Source organism: Vigna unguiculata, chromosome 10 (genome assembly GCF_004118075.2).
Source record: "Vigna unguiculata cultivar IT97K-499-35 chromosome 10, ASM411807v1, whole genome shotgun sequence".
NCBI lineage: Eukaryota > Viridiplantae > Streptophyta > Magnoliopsida > Fabales > Fabaceae > Vigna > Vigna unguiculata.
The window spans coordinates 14,509,661-14,530,335 of record NC_040288.1 but is presented as its reverse complement, the minus strand read 5'-3'; the positions used below and the strand labels follow the sequence as shown (position 1 = coordinate 14,530,335).

Genomic DNA, 20,675 nt, shown 5'->3' with positions numbered 1-20,675 from the left:
GGCTACTTGGTCTCCTTCCTCTTTTGGCCTAGAATCCTCATGGAAATGCATCCACCAACCACATGCTCTCTTCTTGGCCATGTGGTGCTATAGCTTAGGATATTAGGGTTTGCTAGTTAATCCTTTTCATGTTTATGCATTTGCTAAAGGACCCTTATGAACTTCTATTTAAAGGGAGCTCCTTGTCTTGTAAAAGGTTTGACCATTTTGAAATTATAAGCATTGTGTTTCAACCATCCAAAACCGTGAGCTCTCCTTTCATGAAGTGAACTCACCTTTGCCTTATCTTGCTTGCAAGTGGCGGCACCATCACTCATCTCTAGGGTTTGCTTGGCTTAGATCCCCCCCTATGAGTGGCGTGCTTCATCCATTGCACCATCTTCTATGCTTTCCATTTTACTTGTTTCTTCTTTCATTTTTGTTCTTTAAATATTTTTAATCCGTGTGTTATTGAACTTGAATCCAACTCTCTTCTTCCTTTCATGAGCTTGAGAAATGAACCTTCACATCTAGATAGCTTGTTATCTAAATGTCCAGTGGAAATTTTCAAAAGGCTTTCTTATACAACTTCACCATATTCATGAATCTAAAAGGAAACAAGATAATCCTTCATGATTTGGTATCTAGAGCCTAGGTTATCTTGAATATGGTGTTTTTCTTGTGCTAACCTTTTTCTTGGTGGATTTGTTTGGCTTGGAGACCTCTCGGCCTTGTGGTGTTCAAGATGGTGTGCACATAATTTTTACACTTCACTTGAGGTTAAAGTATCCAAAAACTCCATCTCTTGATATATGTTGCTTGGTGAAGTGAAAACATGAATTTTTGGTGATTATTTTTCCTTTGCCCGAGAGCTTACTAAGTTGTTACCATGCCAAAATTTTTCTTCACATGTTGAAAGTCTTCTTAAAATGTTCCTAGCTACTTTTGAGTCTCTTGTCATATGCTTATTTGAGTTTTCTTGTTCATGTTTCTAAGTATTTGAGCTATTGCATCAGATTTATGCCTTGTGTTGTTATATGCTCCTTGAAATTGATTTTGACCTAATTTTTAAGGTACTAAGTGTTTAAGACACCATAAAATATCCTTCTCATCATCTTAAGTATCTAGTTTTGAAAAGAAAATGTATTTTCATGACAAAAACCCATTTGGCCGAGAACTATTATGATGTTTGGTGAATCCATTTGGCCATTTTTACTAGGTGTTATGCTACCAAATTTTATACTTGGATTTTGGGTGATATTGGCAAATTAGTTCCATGCTTTAACTTGGTTATGATCTTTCTTGGTGTATGCATAATTTAAGGTATAATTTTGGCTTGTTCAAATGCTTTCCAATGAGTCTTTAAAAGTGCTTTTCATTGCTTTAGTCTTGTTCAAGTTTTGTCTTTAAACCAAATTTCCTTAGAAGTTAAACTTTCTTGTTTTTGAGCTTTGTTTGCTTGACTTTAGGTAATCTTTGTTTTGTCTTAGTTGTTTTCATTTCCTTGCTTTCCTAGAATGTTGTGGTCGAGCCACTTGTCTTGCTTTTGAAAGGTTTTCATCAATTTTAAAGTGTTTTCACTTGTTTGGAAGGATTTTGAGTGTTAGCCTTGCTTGTGTGCTTTGGGAGTGTGACCAAAAACACTTGGGTGCTTGTGAAGACCACACTTGGTCTCGGGTTTGGCTTGCTTTATTCCCTAACATCTTTTTTGTCTCGGTTTTTAGTGAGTTTTGGTGTAGGATCATGAATATGGATCCAATCTTGGAAGTAGAAGAGGAGGAGGAATCAACTTCACCTTACTCCCCTCCCATGGTGACTCTTATGGCCCAAGAAAGTGAACAAATCACCCTTTCCAACATCCTACGTGAGATGGAAGTTAGTAGAAGGGAAATTTTTGACCAATTGAGGGCGGATAGAAGACAAAGTGAGATCTTCCTTCAAAAGCACATTCAAAGGCTTGAACTTAGAGAAGATGACAGGAGAAAGAGGAGATTTTCTTCCGAAGATTCAAGCCATGATGGAAGAAGAAGGAGGCACGACCATGATGGTGGGGGAAGGCGCAATTAACTCCTACAAAGACAACCTCCACCAATCAAAATTCCAAAGTTCAAAGGGGAGAATGATCCAAACATCTACATTGAATGGGAGCAAAAAGTGGACAAAATCTTTAACATTCATTTAGTTAGTGATCAAGAGCAAGTAGACTTAGTAGTTTTAGAATTTGAGGATTATGCCATGACATGGTGGCATCAATTGTGTATGGACAATATTAACCAAGAGCCATTCGTGGCCTCTTGGATGGACTTTAAAAATCTGATGCGCACTAGATTTGGTCCTTCCTACTATAGGAGGGAGACTCTATTGAAGCTCCAAAGGCTTCAACAAGGGTCCATGTGTGTGAATGAGTATTTTAAAATGATGGAATCCATGCTTCTCAAAGTAGGACTCCAATTTGAAAGTGAAGAAGAAAAGGTAGCTAGATTTTTGAGTGGTCTTAGAAGAGAAGTTCAAGATGTAGTTGAGTTGTATGAGTACTCTACTCTTTACAAAGTTTTACACTTGGCCCTAAAATTTGAAAGTCAATTGAAAAAGAAACAAAGAGGACACGAAGAGTACTCCTTACAATGACTACTACTCTAGGACTTGGAAAGGAAAAGAAAGAAAAGATGAGAAGCCTTCTTCCAAAGACCACCCACCTAGGTCAAATGTGTCTAGAATCGCCCATGAAAATGCAAACTTTTCCCAAGGTTCAAGAACTAGTTCCATAAAATGTTTTAAGTGTTTGGGATATGGTCATATTGCTTCAAATTGCCCAACAAAAAGGAACATGATCTTGAAACCAAAGGGAGAGGTTGAAAGTGAACATTTTTCTCCCCCCTCCCCAAAAAGTTCTTCCTCCCACATTTCTTCCTAATCTTCAAGTGAGGATGAAATCAAGCCCAATGAAGGAGGTTTCTTGGTGGTTAGGCGCATGCTAGGCTAAGTGCCTAAGGATTTTGAAAACCAAAGAGAAAACATTTTTCACTCAAGGTGCCAAATCAACAACAAAACTTGCTCCCTAATAATTGATAGTGGAAGTTGTGTCAATGCGGCTAGCACAAGGGTTGTGGACAAGCTTGGCTTGAAAACCATCCCTCATGCCAAGCCCTATAAGCTATCTTGGCTTAGTGAGGAAGGTGAGATCAAAGTTGACAAGCAAGTTCTTATCAACTTCTCCATTGGAAATTACAAAGATGAGGTATTATGTGACTTAGTGCCCATGGAAGCAACTCATATTTTACTAGGAAGGCCATGGCAATTTGATAAAAAAGCTTTTCATGATGATCATGCCAACAAGTTTTCCTTTAACTTCCAAGGCAAAAAGATTACATTATTACCTCTCTCACCAAGAGAAGTCAATGTGGACCAAATTCAAATGTTAAAGAAAAGAAAAGAAGAGAAGGCGTAAGGGCATGACAAAGAGGCCAAGTAAGAGCATGATCTCCCTCAAAGGGGTGAAAAAGGTAATGCTTGCCCAAAAACCTCTTTTCTTAGTCTATTCTAGTGAATCTTCCCCCTCATTCCAAAGCCCTCCCTTTAGATGTCCCAAAGACTTGTCATTAGTCTTAGATGAGTTCCAAGATGTTTTTCAAGAACCTCCAAAGGGTCTCCCACCCCTAAGAGGTATAGAACACCAAATTGATTTTATACAAGACTCATCTTTGCCTAATAGGCTAGCCTATAGGACTAGTCCCGAGGAGGCTAAGGAAATCCAAAAACAAGTGAATGAGTTGTTAGAAAATGGATGGGTGCAACATAGCTTGAGTCCTTGTGCAATGCTCGTGATTCTTATCCCCAAAAAGGATGGAACATGGAGAATGTGCATAGATTGTAGGGCTATCAACAACATAACCATCAAGTATATGCATCCCATTCCTAGGTTAGATGATTTAATTGATGAGTTACATGGTGCAACCATATTTTCTAAAATAGACTTGAAGAGTGGGTACAATCAAATTAGAATTAAAGAAGGTGATAAATGGAAAACCACTTTCAAGACTAAGTTTGGATTATATGAGTGGTTAGTCATGCCTTTTGGCTTGACCAATGCACCTAATACATTCATGAGACTCATGCATCATGTTCTTAGAGAATTCTTAAGGAAGTTTGTTATGGTGTACTTTGATGACATTCTCATTTATAGTTTGTCTCAAGATGACTACTTGCATCATTTGAGGAGTGTGTTAGACACCTTAAGGAAGACATCCTTGTATGCTAACATGGAAAAATGTGTGTTTGGGATGGATCATGTGATCTTCCTAGGTTTCAAAATAAATTAACATGGGGTCCATGTGGACCAAGAAAAGGTGATGGCCATCAAGGATTGGCCTCGCCCAAAGAATATGAGTGAGGTTAGGCCCTTCCATGGGTTGGCTAGTTTTTATAGGAGATTTGTGCCAAACTTTAGCACCATAATCGCCCCTCTAAATGAATTGGTCAAGAAGGGTGTGGTCTATAAGTGAGGCAAAGATCAAGAAAAAGCTTTTGAAACTTTAAAACAAAAATTGATCAATGCACCACTCTTAGCCCTTCCTAACTTCTCCAAAACTTTTGAGATTGAGTGTGATGCCTCCAATGTAGGTATTGGGGCCATGCTTCTCCAAGAAGGACACCCCACAGCCTATTTTAGTGAGAAACTCAGAGGGAGTCACATCAACTACTTCACCTTTGACAAAGAGCTTTATGCTCTTGTGAGGATTTTGCAAACTTGGTAACACTATCTTCTTTCAAAGGAGTTTGTGATACATAGCGACCATGAGTCACTCAAATTTTTGAAAAGCCAAGGCAAGTTAAACAAGAGACATGCTAGGTGGATATAGTTCTTAGAGCAATTCCCAAATGTGATCAAACATAAGCAAGGAAAGGCTAATATTGTGGCGGATGCGCTTTCAAGAAGGCATTCCCTCCTTACCATTCTTGAAACTAAATTTCTTAGTTTTGATCATATTAAGGAGTTGTATCCAAAAGATGTTGATTTCTCCCCCATTCTTAGTTATGTGCTATTGAACTTGAATCCAACTCTCTTCTTCCTTTCATGAGCTTGAGAAATGAACCTTCACATATAGATAGCTTGCTATCTTAATGTCCAGTGGGAATTTTCAAAAGGCTTTCTTAAAAAACTTCACCATATTCATGAATCTAAAAGGAAACAAGATAATCCTTCATCATGGTTGAACACCTATGCATTTCATGACAACATAATCAATAATGTGTTTGAACACCTATGCATTAAAAACTTATAGGTTAGCACTTACGAACTAAGAGGTTAGCACTTATATAATAACAACTTACCATAAATGCAATCCATATGACCTATGAATAAATGCAACCACAATGGACATCATATGTGCAAAAATGAAAGCATGCTTTAGAACTGCAAACATAATAGCACACCAAATATTTATTTGCCACTTAACATAAAATCCAACCAATCAACTCAATAACAATATGTGCGAATCCTATAAATATACCATGAATATTCATTAACAATATGTGCAACTAAAATGAACATCATATCTACAAAAAAAAAAAAAATAACCCCACTTACAACTTCACATGTAACAGGTTACCATCATATTTTGGTTTCCAAACCTACCTAAACTCATTCAAATCAAAGTCATTTATGGTCAAGTGTTAAAGCAAAAAGCATGTCTATTGTGCAAACAATTTCAATATTCATTTCCAACTCATTACTGCAAAGTGGACAACGTGTGTGCAAAAGTAATACCTTAGTTTACCACTTATATATTAACAAGTTACAATAAATTTCCTAAAATAACAATGCTGCTCACCAATCTGCTCTTCAACAACACTGTTTAAAAAAAATCTAAACTTTATCATATATTAACCAAAAACAGAAACAAAAATCACTCCTTTCCATAATCATCAACGAACACAAATAATTTCTTGCAGTAGGTTAACCCAAAACTTTTTCCACCAAAAGGGAAAGGAAAAAGGGAAATGACGAACCCACTAACAAAATATCTTCCTAACCGGACCAACAACAAACTTCGACAATGAAGGAACAACAGCAGATACACTCCGGAGAGGAGATGGAGGACGAAAAAACAGTGGGCAAGGACGAAAACCAAACCTGTAGATTGTTTAACCACAAACTGCTCACCACCACTTCTCGAACCACTTCCACTTTGTTCTCTGTAACTCCTCTCTCGCTTCTCTCACCCTTCTCTCACTTTTGAAACTCCTTCTACCATTGTTTCTCTCTCTCACTTGCTTCTCTTTCAGTTTTGTAACTCTCGCTTCTCTCAATTAAACCACTACTTTTAGTTCTGTAACTCTCACTTCTCTCACTTCAACCACTACTTCTTTCTCTCTCTCACTTGCTTCTATTTCAGTTTTGTAACTCCTTCAAGCACCAATCTCTCTCTCATAAAAAACGTGCCATACGTGGATTTAAAAAAAAATTATTCTCTCACTACCACGTCAGGTAGTGAGAGAAGTTGTCAAAATTGGTTGTTAAATAATGGTGTTTTATGTTTCGTTTTAGTATTTGCTTGGACGCTTATACCTCTTTGTGTATGTGGCAATTAACGCTTGCTGAGTTTGACCTAAAGAATATGTGTGTTGTTCTTTATTGATGTAACCGTAGAAGGGTTATTTTGGCATATTATTAATGCATGGATCGTGTGTTTATGAATTATATGAAATAATGATCCAATTTTTCATAGATAATTATATGACCTGTGTGAGTTTTTTATTTTTTACATTGCAATAATGCAATTAGGAACATGACATGCACTCCTGATATAAATCCAATTTTACAACATAATTGAATTGTTTCATTTAGATAGATGCAATGGAAAAAGTACAATTTCCTAGCATTAATGCATGACAAGAATTTTTTTAAGCTATATAATGTTTGATAAGTGAATAGAAGGCGCTGGGCCTATTTGGTAATCTTTATGTTCACTTAAATTATCCTAGTAGTAATTGTAGGTATTATATGAATCAGTAGTTAAATACGTATATGTATAAACTATTTTTCTAAATTATTTTCAAAGTATTTTCATAATAATTGTTATACTTATCAATATCTCAAGCTTTCTTGATAATTAAAATCTTTCAAAATAAATCCCCTTACTATCATGTTGAGTTTCATACATGGTTGATAATAAAAATTTTCACAGGATTAATTATCATGTCTTGTTCTGAATTCGCTTGATAATTATTATTTTCATAGCTTTAATTATCATATTGGGTCCCAGACTTACTTGATAATCATTATTTTCATAACATTAATTATAATGTCGAGTCTCAGACTCAGTTGATAATCATAATTTTCATGACATGAATTATCATGTCGACTCTCATTGAATCTTCTATGATGATTTTTGTTCTTTGTTTTATATTGTGACTCTCAGACTTGATAATTAAAATCTTTCAAACTATCTTTTAAAAATCATTTCAATGATTGTCATATTGACTCTCAGACTTGCTTGATAGTTAAATTTTCATAACATTAATGATCATGTCGAGTCTCAGACTTGGTAGATAATCAAGATTTTTAATAACATTAATTATCATGTCTAGTCTCGGACTTGCCTGATAATCGTTATTTCATAACAATAATTATCATATCGAGTCTCAAAATTGCTTGATAATCAATATTTCCATAACTTTAATAATCATGTTTAGTCCTAGACTTGCTTGATAATCATTATTTTCATCACTTTAATTATCATGTCTAGTCTCAGACTTGCTTGATAATCATTATTCCCACAACTTTAATTATCTTGTCGAGTCTGGACCTCACTTGATAATCATTATTTTTCATAACTTTAATTATCCTGTTGAGTCCCACACTTATTTGATAATCATTATTTTCATAACATTAATTATCATGTCGGGTTCCATACTCGCTTGATAATGCTCTTTTTTTACACTTTATAATTATCATGTTAGGTCTCAGACTTCCTTGATAATTAATTTACAACATACAAAATTTCTCAAAAAATTTGCATGTTTACAAACCCTACATGCTTAACAACCCTTCCATATTTTCTAAATAATTTTTCATTTAGAACTACGTGATCCTTGACTCCATTCCGATTGAAGATACATAGGAAAAAGGTCAATCCTTTTCTGGTCCACCTTCCAAAGGTCACATCTTTTTCAAATAGTTTTTTCATTTAGAAATACGTGATCCTTGATTTTTCATTTTGAATGGAAATACGTAGGAGCAAGACCAAGTTCTTGTCGGATTCACTTCCCAAAAGTTTAAAATGTTTTCAAAGATCATTTTCCAAATAGTTTTTACAGAATTACGTAACATTGATTTTCCATTGCGAATGGAGAAACCTAGGAGCAAGGTCAATCCTTGGTGGCCCAACTAATAGTTTCAACAATATTCTCTTTACTATTTTGTATTTGTTTGCGTGTTTGATTTTTGGTGGAAAACCAATATTTTAAAAATGACATCAATTTTGCACACTTTTAAGGTTTTTATATAGTTTAACTTATTGATCTATGAAGGTGACTCCTTTGTATTTTAAAATAATTTTTTCTACCCCGTCATCACCGCATATGCGACAGATGGCGACTCTACTGGTATAGTTTTAGAGAGTCAATCCTAATTAATTAAGCGTGTAAAATATATGTTTATATATATATATATATATATATATATATATATATATATATGTTTTCCACGTTTATCTTATTCTCCTTTATGTACTTTTATCTTAATTTTATTGATGTGATTTATATCTGCTTTAATGTTGGGATTTATTATGTTGTGAAATTATTGAACCCTATGGTAGACGAAAATCGTTATATCTGTGTATATCTCCTTTATATCAGTTTACAAAACAACCAATAACTCATCCTCCAAGAGTCAAATCTCAGCAGATGGACTTGGACAAGTGCAATAAAAGTAAGGGAGGAGAAAGAAAACTCCCTGAATCATGGTGAAATAGAAATGGCAGCAAGTCAGGAAGTCTTATCTACAACACTATCCACCAAAGTAGGGTTTGCTTTGAAGCCTTTATCAGTGGATTGGATTTTGATCTCAACTGCACCATACGAAGAAACATTAATTACCAGAAAAGGTCCAATCCACTTTGACTACAACTTACAACCCATGAGACCAAGCCTAGAGTTATTCAATAACACTTGCAAACCAACAACAAACTCCTTTCTAGCTATGGAGCTATCATGGAATCTCTTGGTATTCTCTTTGTAGAACATCGATTTCTAATATGCTTCTAGATGGATCTCATCTAACTCACTCAACTGTAGCTTCTTTTCCTCCCCAACTTGATCAAATGAGAAGTTGCATGTTTTGACAACCTAGTAGGCTCAGTGCTCTATGTCCACTAGAAGGGGGCATGGCTTACAAAAAATGACTTGATAGGAAGACATCCCAATAGGTGCCTTGTAAGAAGTCTTGTGAGCCCAAAGAGCGTCCTCAAGTCTGTTGCTCCAATCCTTTCGGTTGGGTTGTACAATCTTCTCCAAGATGGATTTAATTTCTCTATCTGGGATGATACAGTGTAGAAAGCTTGTGCACAACCCCATACTTTTGAAGCAAAACCCTCATGGATCTATTGCAGAAATGGGCTCCCTGATCACTAACAATAGTTGTAGGAACTCCAAACCCGCAAAATATGTGAGACCTAACAAAGTCTACAACAACCCGAGCATCATTAGTTCTAGTGACTTTGGCTTCCACATATTTTCAAATATAATCAACAACAAGCAGGATGTGAATGAAACCAAAAGAGACGGATAAAAGGCCCATGAAATTTGTACCCTAGACGGGTAAAGCATAACATTCTTAAGCATGGGTGGATTTTGGATTTCTTTTTAAATAAATTTAACATTATTATTATTCTATAGTAGCTTATTTATGAAAATCTAAGATTATTGTTTTCTTGAATGAGTATGAAAGTGTCTATTTTTCTCGTCTGTATAATTTTGCTAAAATTTAGTTTTCTAGTTTGTTCATCGTCGATTGAGTTGAAATCTTGACAGTTGATTAGTAAGATGTTGTTCTTCATTTTGACCTTTCTGATCTTCATTCGGTGATTTGTAGTTTAAGAAATGTGCCACGAAATATTTGATGAAACCGTTTTTCATATTTTGGCAAGTGTGTAATTTTCTAGTCTACACAATTTTGGTAAAATTAAGTTTCCTAGTTTGTTAATCATTGGATTGAGTTGAAATTTTGATAGTCGATCGATAACATGTTTTTCTTTAGTTTGAGAGTTGTGATCTTTGTTTGGAGGTCTGTAGCTGGAGATATATTTTTTATTGAATTATGTTGATACTTCTATTGTGATAATTTTTATAGGTCCCTATTTACAGTATCCTAGATGTTTGGACATAATGAGATTATGTTATTTTCTATGTATCTATGTACGTGATGGTGGTGTATGCATCTACTAATATACCCTCCCCATCCCCATTTGTTGCATCGACACCTTCCCCATTAGGACCTATGATTCCTTTAACATCATCAATACCCTCACTATTGCCATAAGTACCAACACCTACAAGGACAGGTCAACAAATATCTATCGATGTACATGATGCACAATCACACATTGAAGATGATTCCCAAAGTCGTGCTCGTCTTCCAATGATTTCACCATATGGTCTTGGATAACGATTACTATAACAAGTTGGTTGCATTATTTGATTTCACCTTATTCTATACTCATATTTCCATTTAATTTCTTATTGTAAGATTTTATCCATGTAGGATTGCATTGCAAGCCATCACATTGAGGATTAAGCAACAATATTTGGACTCATTCTTCAATCGTTTTAAAGTAAGTTTTATCATATTTCATACCCTAATATAATTTTTTTAATTGATGTAGTATTCTCAATTATCTTTACAATTATGTTTACATAGAGTAAGGTCAACTATATCCTTGAACATGAGGACAAATTAAAAAAGAATTTTAACTCAAAAGCCTTACATAGGGTTTATGAGATGTTAATGAATACTCGCAAGCATGGAAAGAAGTCACATTGGATGTTTGATGAGGTCCAGAATGCACTACTATCAAATTTGAATTGTCCTTTTTATCGTTCAAATTGCTCCCACGCTAAAAAAAATCACCATCTAAAAGAGGTGGCAATTTACGTACAGGTGGCTCTGTTACTATACATGAGTATGCAATTCGCATGGTAAGTATGCCAAAATATAAACACTTTATTAGTTGAATTTTTTTTTCTATTTTTATGTTCAAAATGAAATTGTAAGAATAATATTCATAAGTATTGAAATGATGACTACAACTATTCTTTGCTTAAAATATGAAGAATAAGAAGCCTAACAATTCATCTTCTCTTCTCTTTCATCAACTCTGCATGACTCAACTTTAATTTTTAAAAGTTGATATGGCTAGATCTGGTTATTGGAAAAAGCATAACATTCTTAGGCATGCGTGGTAAAAAGAGAAGAATGATTTAGATTTTGGATTTCTGTTTCTTTTTAAATAAATTTAACATTATTATTATTTGATAGTAAATTATTTATGAAGATCTGAGATTATTGTTTTCTTCATGAGTATGAATTTGTTCATATGCTGATCTCGGAACATTAAATTCTAAAGTCCCATTTCTTCTTGTTTTATCTCTCTACCATGGCTGTCTTTGTTGCAACTCCCATCACTTTGATTGCAGCTTGTTTCACTTCCAAACACCATAAGGATCTCTTTGTAGTGGGGTATATTGTACAGGAATAAGACTAACCAAACATTCTTGGTTTTGATAAAAAGGAAGAGAGAAGTTTCCTTTTTGACTTGGTGTTCTAATAGTTCTTGATTTCATTGCTAGTCTTTCTTTTATGTTATTTATATTATTATAATATGTATTGTATAATATATATATATATATATATATATAATATATATATATATATATATATATATATAATTTATATTTTTTAATAATAGGAGCAATTTGAGAAGAGATTTTATCAAGCAAGATCAGATGCTATATATATCTTTTGTTAGACAATCTAAAGAGGAAGAGAAAATAAGGATTAACACTTGGATTCTTGCTGTTGGTGGAAAGAAAAAAGGTTGGATCTACAAGATTGGACAACAAGTTCAAAATTATAGGAAGGATAATGAAAGGTTAAGTCATCAATTTTCATCATTTTTCAATGTTGTTGTTCCTTACTTCCTCCTGATGTGCAAACATTACTTCAAGAACAGTAGTAGTAAGAACACCAACAAGAACAACCACAACAAAACCATCAAGACCAATGTTAAGATAGATGTGATCACAATAATTCTTAGGCATTTAGTTTTAATGTTGACCTTTTTGATCATCTTAGCACACCATTTAGGTTACATTGCGATCAAACTAGATTTGGATTCTATCTTCTTAGACCATTACTTTGTAATGAGTTGTTGGTCCGTGATTTTGGATACATGTTCTTAGGTATTCATTTGGATTATATGTTGCTATGAGTAGATTTTGGATATGCTATATTAGAACTTTATTAGAATGTCATGTGCACCATCTTCAATTGATTTAGTGATGATAAAATTTAATTTAATTTATAATTTTATTACAATTGAGACACAAAAATATAAAAGAAATATATATATATATATATATATATATATATATATATGGATGTATTAGTATAAAAATAGTGATATACGAAACAAATTTGTAGGTAAAATCTACATCAGTTACATATGGATATATTTCATATGGATATATTTCGTAGGTAATGTCTTCGACATTACAAATGGAAATATTCCGTAAGAAATGTCTTCAAACTTTACATGACAATTATATTTATGTATGTAAAGATTAGTAATTTTCTACGTACCGTTACCAATGGATATTTTGTATGTAAAATTACATATGGAAATTCTGCTCATGTAAACTACTTATGCTATCTTTACATATGGGATTTTTTTTCTGTATGTAGTCCATTGGTATCAATATTTCCTTATATGAATAAATTTAACATAGTTATTAAACTTATTCATATGTGGAAACTTAATCAATTATGAAAATTAGATATAAACACCTTTTTCTGAATACAAATACACATGAGATATATATCTAAATATAATTTCAACACATTTCTATAAACCAAATATTTTCATTTAACAAATTATAACAACAGTTGAATATGATTTTCAAATATTCATATGTAATAAGTAAAATGTATATTTTTACTTTAAAACTACCATTAATCAAGGTGTCCGTGATAATGGTCATTTCGTTAGTTCATTTATAATGAATTTGAAGAGACTATAGAACAATCAACATCAAAGAAATTAGATTCAACTTATTTTTAAATGAGATCAACATAACCTTTAAATGGCTTAAATCAAATCTCGTATACATTGGACTTACTTATAAAAAAACGTTTAACAATATTATTATTTTAGTCCTTTATTACAAAATTTCAAAGTTAATTTATAATGATATTCTTATTCTCGATTTAGCATCACATGATTCTTATAAGAACTCGTGCATTCCGTTTTTATTATTGAAAAATTATATCTTTGCAGTAGGGATGGCAAATAAACCCATCCCTATGGGTATTGTCCAAACTTGTACCCGTTTTAATGGAGAAATCTCTGCAATAATTGGGTATGGGTATGAGTATGGGGAATACCCAACTATATATATATATATATATATATATATATATATATATATATATATATATATATATATATATATATATATATATGGGTCGTCCATATCTCGTCTTGTTGCATTGCTATTTGCAGCCAACATACGATTGTTAGGTCTATTTCTACATCTAAATCCATGTTCTCAATGAAAAAAAAATTCTTTCAGCTCATGTATATATTGTCAACTTTTTTTTAACAAAATAAATTTCAAGTGTAATCATTAAGAGATTCCACATGTCTTCACAGAAAAATGTTACGAGTTTAAAATATTTTGAACATGACAACAGTCATGTTAAGTTTTATACAAAATACTAAATATTTATGGCACTAAATAGTTTAAGGATTAAGATTTATTAGCGTTAAATAATTCAATATAATAATAGAAATACATTATCACTATAATAAATACATTCTTTTGAAAGACTAGTAAATAGTACATTAAAAATTATATAAAATAATTCAACATAAAATTAATGTTTTATTGTAAAACGATAATATTGATCTATAAGATAGGAGAAGAAAGATAAATTTATTAAAGAACATGGCTTGGTTGTACACTTTAACAGGAAATATTTGAGGAAATGGGATTTAGTGGGAATTGAGTGTCCCAAGCATAATTGAATACGATAGCCCCGTTAAAGAGAGGTTGACCTGAACTAACAAGACAAGCATCACCGGAAACTTTCAAAAGTGATAGGTTAACTACTTCAACCGTTTGAAATCCTTTGCAATTCAATTGCACATTGGTTTGAACACATGCACACCTATTTGTGATACTCACAGTCCATTCTGGTTTTCCGTTTACCTAATGTCCTATTGCAGATTGGGTTACATGGAGGTCGCTCAAAGAACATTGACTATAACCTGAAAGCGTCACTTATAACATAAATCATTAACACTATTTCATAGACAAAACTTAAGTTTCTTTCATGATAGAAGATTTCACCTTGAGAGACTAAGGCAAGTAAGAGAGTTGCGATAAAAATCTTCACCATTTTTGATAACTCAAATACAAGTTTAAATTCTTCAATTTGTTTAGATAAAGAATAATCTTGTATGTGATATTATTTATAGTCCTATTTGAGTTGAATCCCATTAATTCTTTTTCATTTGAAAACATATACGATAAAAAATGAAATTAAAACTTAATAGTCATAAACTAGGAAAATAATACTAATTAGCAAAAGAGAAAATATACCTTTAATTATATACCTGATTATGCTAATATATCAAAAAATCAATGAATACAATAGGAATAAAAGAATATTAGTGACTAATTTAGTGACAAAAGATATTAGTGACTATCAATGACAAAAGACCAAATTTGTTTTGCTAAATTAGTAACAAATATGGTGATTTAATTCTCAATTAAAAAAATTGATAACAATCAAACACTATTATTAGAAAAATGATAAATGATGACTAAATTTAATGACTAAAAAATATAGTCGCTATTGGTGAATGAATGAGAAAATATTTTTCTTTTTCAATTAATGACGATTTAATAACCAAATTTTAGTTACTCAAATCGATTACTAATTTAGTCACTAAAATTATTTACTATATTGATCTCTAACTCTTTTATATTTTTACATATTTTTAGTAAGTAGTGATCATAAAAATTATTTATTTATTTAGAGGCAAGTCTCTGACTAACATATAATTAAAAATTACTTTTAGGCACTTATAAATATAAAAATAATAATAACAACAATAATTTAATAAAAATATTACAAGAAAGTCACACATTTGTGAGAGAATAATCCCTAGCTAATTCCTCCATGATCCTTGCAAAACGATTTAGTAAAGGATTAGCAAGGAAACAACGAAGGCATTATGTCGTAGCTAAATATTAGTAGCTAAGTAGCGAGGGAACTACTGCATCGCTAACTTTTTTGACTTTTGTAGCAAATATCTCTCTAAACCCTCGCTAATGAAAATATGTTAATCGTTTTAGTTAATCCCTAGTTGATCCATAACAAATAGGTTGTATCAAATGCTTTGCTGATCTGTAATAAAATAGATGTAGTAAATCCGTAGTTGATCTGTAACAAGCTTGTTGTAATGATTCCCTAGCTGAAGCATAGGAAATTGGGTATAGAAAATCGCTAACTGATTTGTAAGACACTGGTTGTAGCAAATCCCTAGCTAATCCATGATAAGCTATTTGTAGCAAATCCCTCACAGATCCATAGCAAGTCGGTTTTAGCAAATCCCTAATTGATCCATAACAAACAATTTATAGCTAACCCCTAGCTAATCTGTAGAAAAATATAAGAATTGGTTCCTAGTTCATCTATCGTTAATCCGTAAGAAATTGAATCAATTAATCCCTAGCAAAAGCTTAGAAAATTCTAACATCCTATCCCGAGCTAATCCCTAGGAAAATTGTAGCAAATTCCATTAGGCCAAAATATGACATTCTTTTGTGCTTTATAAAATGCATTTAAGATAAAAGTAAGATTAAGATAAAATATAAATAATCATGGCAAACAATTTGTAGGAGACATGTCAAATTCTACTACATTGAAAATAATTATAGCCAAGAACATAATGAAAGTGGACTTTTAGCATCATAACTGTCAACATACGTAATTAAACAAAATAAAACAATATCATCATCTTCATATTTGGTTCTTCTCATGTTTCTTGACTGATAGTGGTATTGATATCTTTATTGTAGAGAATATTTGTGTCTTGACGAACTACAATTGTATTTGCTTTTGTGTATGCATTTGTTGTTGTAAAAGTGTTTGCATTTCTACTTGTGCTTGCATTTGTGCATGCAATTGTACTTGGAATTGTGCTTCAAATTGTGCATGCATATCTGATAGTGCTTTCAGCTGAACTTGCACCTGTTGTGCATGTGCCTCTATTTGTGCTTATAATTCTATTGTAGTGATTTCTTCTCCATATTTTTCTACCATAGCACTTTCACATGATTCTTATATAATAAATTAATCATTTTGTAAGATAAGAATAAATAACTGAGGTTAATTGTATGTTTAAAACACGTATACTTAAAATGAATTGTTTTTTTCTTTATTGGAGACATGTTTACCATATTTTCTTTTATGAACTTTCTTGTATAGTTCACCATAAGAAACAAACTCATCTGTCTCTTGTAAAATAATATTTAATTCTGCAGAATGAATAGTATCAAAATCCAAATGCATATCAAAATTTATCATAAGTATATTTATGTATATTGATGCCTTAATGGTTACAATATTTTTTGCATTGTTAGGTTCATTGGATAACCTCAACATACTCTTCCATATGCATTTCTTTGGACAAATATGTACCTCCCTACTAAAAAGCCATGATATACAAATGTATATACAACATATAAGTATTACTAGAAAGTCAGAGATATTACTAGAAAATGAGAAAATGATATATTCTTTTTCAAGTGTTGTCTAAAGCTTATTAAACTCCAATGTGCACCATAGCTTATGGCTTGGAAATCCTATTGTTTTAACCAACAATTAAAGCATCCCACTTCTCAATCTTTATTCCTCTTCCCCCAAAACATTTTACGTCTTCTATATTATCTAAGCTTGCCATTTCTCTTGCCTTTTTCCTTGCCTTAGCTAAAGAGTCAAAATAGTGATCCATGCATGTTAAATTCCAAACCTTTCATGCCATGCTACGATAAAATCTAATGTAAAATGGTACTTATTCTACACTAATACAAATTTATAAAAATTAATGATAATTAATGATAAGTACATATAATATAAAGATAAAAGATTATAATAACTTGCCTTAAAATCATTGAATAGGACCTAAACCCCTATAAAATCAAATTCAACAATAAAACTCAATGATTACTCAATATCATAGCCAAATAATCTTGAATTACCTTTCAAACGATGAAACCAAATCGTAGAGTAATCAAAACAAGGATAGATAAATAATGAAGGGGAATATGAACCTATCATTCCATCGATACTATGAAGGCAGGGAAACATACCTCGTTGATCTCGTAGCAAGGGAATAAAAAGCCTAAGAACAAACAGGAAGCCCATATGGAGGTGATTCCGGTGGCAAAAGTGGAGGTTCAGCCTTGCAACATTTAGCGTGGACGTAGGCCGAGAAAGGGAAGGAATCTCATATCTGCTTCACATTAGGTAAAGAGAACTAAATGACTCACATAAGAGTGAGAAAATGAGAGTGCCATTTGCATAGTCCGTGTGTTTCCTAGAAGAAGAAGAAAAGACCCGGAAATCTCCGTGTAGTGGTGATCCAAAAAGGTTGCTCTCGTCACGCGTTAGGGTTGAGAGAAGAACATTGAATTTGAAAGAAAAAATTAATTAGGCAAAAAAGAAGAATGAAAGTTGTGCAAGTAGCAAGGATGAAAGTCGACAGTTAGAATGGAGGTTGAAATAGTCTTTTAATGGAAACGAGGTGCGAAAATTATGCTAAAATAGATAGCTCTTTTTTATTTAAACGTTGCCTATTAACATCGTATAGATAGAGTTGAACTCTAATTGGAAACTATGCAAAGGACGACGTTGCCTATTGGTTTATATGAAAATATAATTTTTTAAAAGGCTAAAAAACAAATAAGAGAGTGTCTTTTACATACTTGAGGTTGTCTTTTGATCATAAGCGATATTTGCATGGCGTTGTTTATTACTTATGATGGTGTAGTGCCATGTTCTTATTTTTACGATTTTCCAAAGTTTTCCAAGGACTCCCAAAATCTCTGTTTTTAAAATAAGTCTTACTTTCAGTTCATTGTCCCTCGCAATTTCGGTTGCGACGATCATCATCCATCAAGATAATGGACGAATGTTGAGTCATTATTTTGCCTTATTTCATTGCCTTTTTGTGCCATTCTTGAGGGTTGTTTAGTTCTTAATTGTCTTTTCTTTGTGCATTTTCCTCAATTGGGCTTCATTGGGCCATTATTCCAAATTTTGATTAATTTGGCATTAATTGGTCTAATTGTTGTTTCTAATTGTTTTTAGATATTTTGTGGAGCAAATTTTGGAGCTTGGACATTTATCATAAGGTCAAGAGAGAGTTGCCACGTGATTTCCACATCATTGTCACGTTTGTACCATCTCAGTCAGCTTGTCCATGTCACTAGGCCACAATTTTCAACCCATACTGCCATATTTGTAATTTTGAGTGATAGAATGACATTTTTGTAAATATGTAGGTCTGTAGTGATGTAACCACAAAAATTTTAGGTCTTCTTGGGTGGCAACCGCACATCATCTTCTCTAACCTCCATTTTACGTTTTGAGAGTTTTGTATGGTTACCCCTAGAGGTGCCACATGAATTTTGATATTTTAGCACAATTTTCTTTTGTTTTTATGCATTATTACAACACCCATATTGGATTTTATGTTTTCTGCACGTTTGGAAGCTTGGGCAGTTTCATTTTAACATTGAGACCTTGGCGAATCCATGTTTCATCTTCTATTCACGATTTTATAACTTGTTTTGTAATTGTTCCATGTTTTCCGCACCATTTTACATTTTCTGCACCGTTTTCTTATCATTCAATGGTTGTATTCCGTTTAGGGTTGAGGTTTGGTTCGCAATCCATGGAGCACTAATTCAATGTATTAATTCCTTGTAGAGAATGAATTGAAACCTTGAGGTTATTGTTTCATATGGTAGAGTTTATCTTACTCTTCATTCGAATTCTGTTTTCGTGCTTAATGGATGAAGATTTATGCTCAAGCTTATTTTGCAGAATGGGTCATTTAATTTTTGGGGTTGTTATCATGCTTAATGATGCCATTATAGATGAATGAATGTGTTTTGCTTAATTACGTGTTGAATTTTGGTTCTAAGCTTCACTTAGTTAATTATTTCAGCAATTCAATAGAGTAATGATAGCTATTTAATTTTGTGAACTATGATTGGAAGATTTTTATTTAAATCAAGGAATCAACACTATTTTCATTATTGTTTTATCAAATTTTCAATTATGATTTATTCTTGTGGTGAATTTCTAGAATCTGCCAAACCTCTCCCCTTTTGTGTTGAATTGCAATTTGGAATCTTTGAGTGAAAACAATGAGTTTACCTCACGAGAGGACAATGAGTGAGCTGACTACACCTGAGTTCACTTATGACTCATTGTGTATTCAGTATCTTGAGGAGGAAGTTCTTTATGTTTTAAAAACTGAATTAATACATTTGTTGCGAAAGTTTCATGTGTGCAAGGTAATACAGTCAATCTTTTGCACTACCCTCCAAGAAATGTGGAAAAGCCTTCAAGTACACATGATCTTCATGGACATCCGTGGGCTTCATGGTAGAACACACAACATGGAACTACTTCAGGTGCTTACACGAGTCCTCACAAGTTAGGATGACTTGAAGAGATTATTCTTGGCCAAATTCTTCCCTGCGTCCAGAACCACAACCATAAGAAAGGAGATTGCTGACATCAAGGAACAATCTGGGGAAAGTCTCTACGAATATTGGGAGAGATTCAAGAATTTGTGTTCTAGTTGCCCACACCACCAGATATCTGAGCATCTGCTTCTTTAGTATTTTTATGAAGGCTTGCACCATTTGGATAGAAGCATGATTGATGCTGCGAGTGGTGGTGCTCTTGGTAATTCGATCCCAACAACAGCGAGCCATTTGATTGAGAACATGGCTTCTAGCTCTCAGCAATTTGGTGCAAGGAATCATGATATTGTTTTTAGGGTAGTTCATGATGTAGGAGTTGTAGAGAACACTAAGAAGTTGGAGACCAAGATTGATGCTCTTCCCACCTTAGTCAACCAACTTGCTGCGAACCAAATAGTTGCACCTTCTATTGCAAGAGTTTGTGGCATTTGCAGTCAGTTGATCATTTAAGAGATTCTTGCCCCGCCTTGCAACAGACCATGACTTCTTCACCTTCGATACTCCTCAAGCCTATGCTACAAACATTTTCAACAATAGGTAGCCCTAGCAACACCAACAAAACAATTATTTTTCCACTAACAGATATAATCCAGGTTGGAGAAATCAACCCAATTTGAGATGGGGCAACC

At 33.0% G+C, this 20,675-nt stretch overlaps 1 non-coding gene across 1 annotated transcript; it reads right to left on the bottom strand.

Annotated features, from left to right (window-relative positions):
* Positions 1-20,052: 20,052 nt before the first annotated feature.
* Positions 20,053-20,159, bottom strand: LOC114167987. The gene has a single exon (XR_003600586.1). It is a non-coding gene; the product is annotated as a small nucleolar RNA R71 (small nucleolar RNA).
* Between the last annotated feature and the right edge of the window lie 516 nt (positions 20,160-20,675).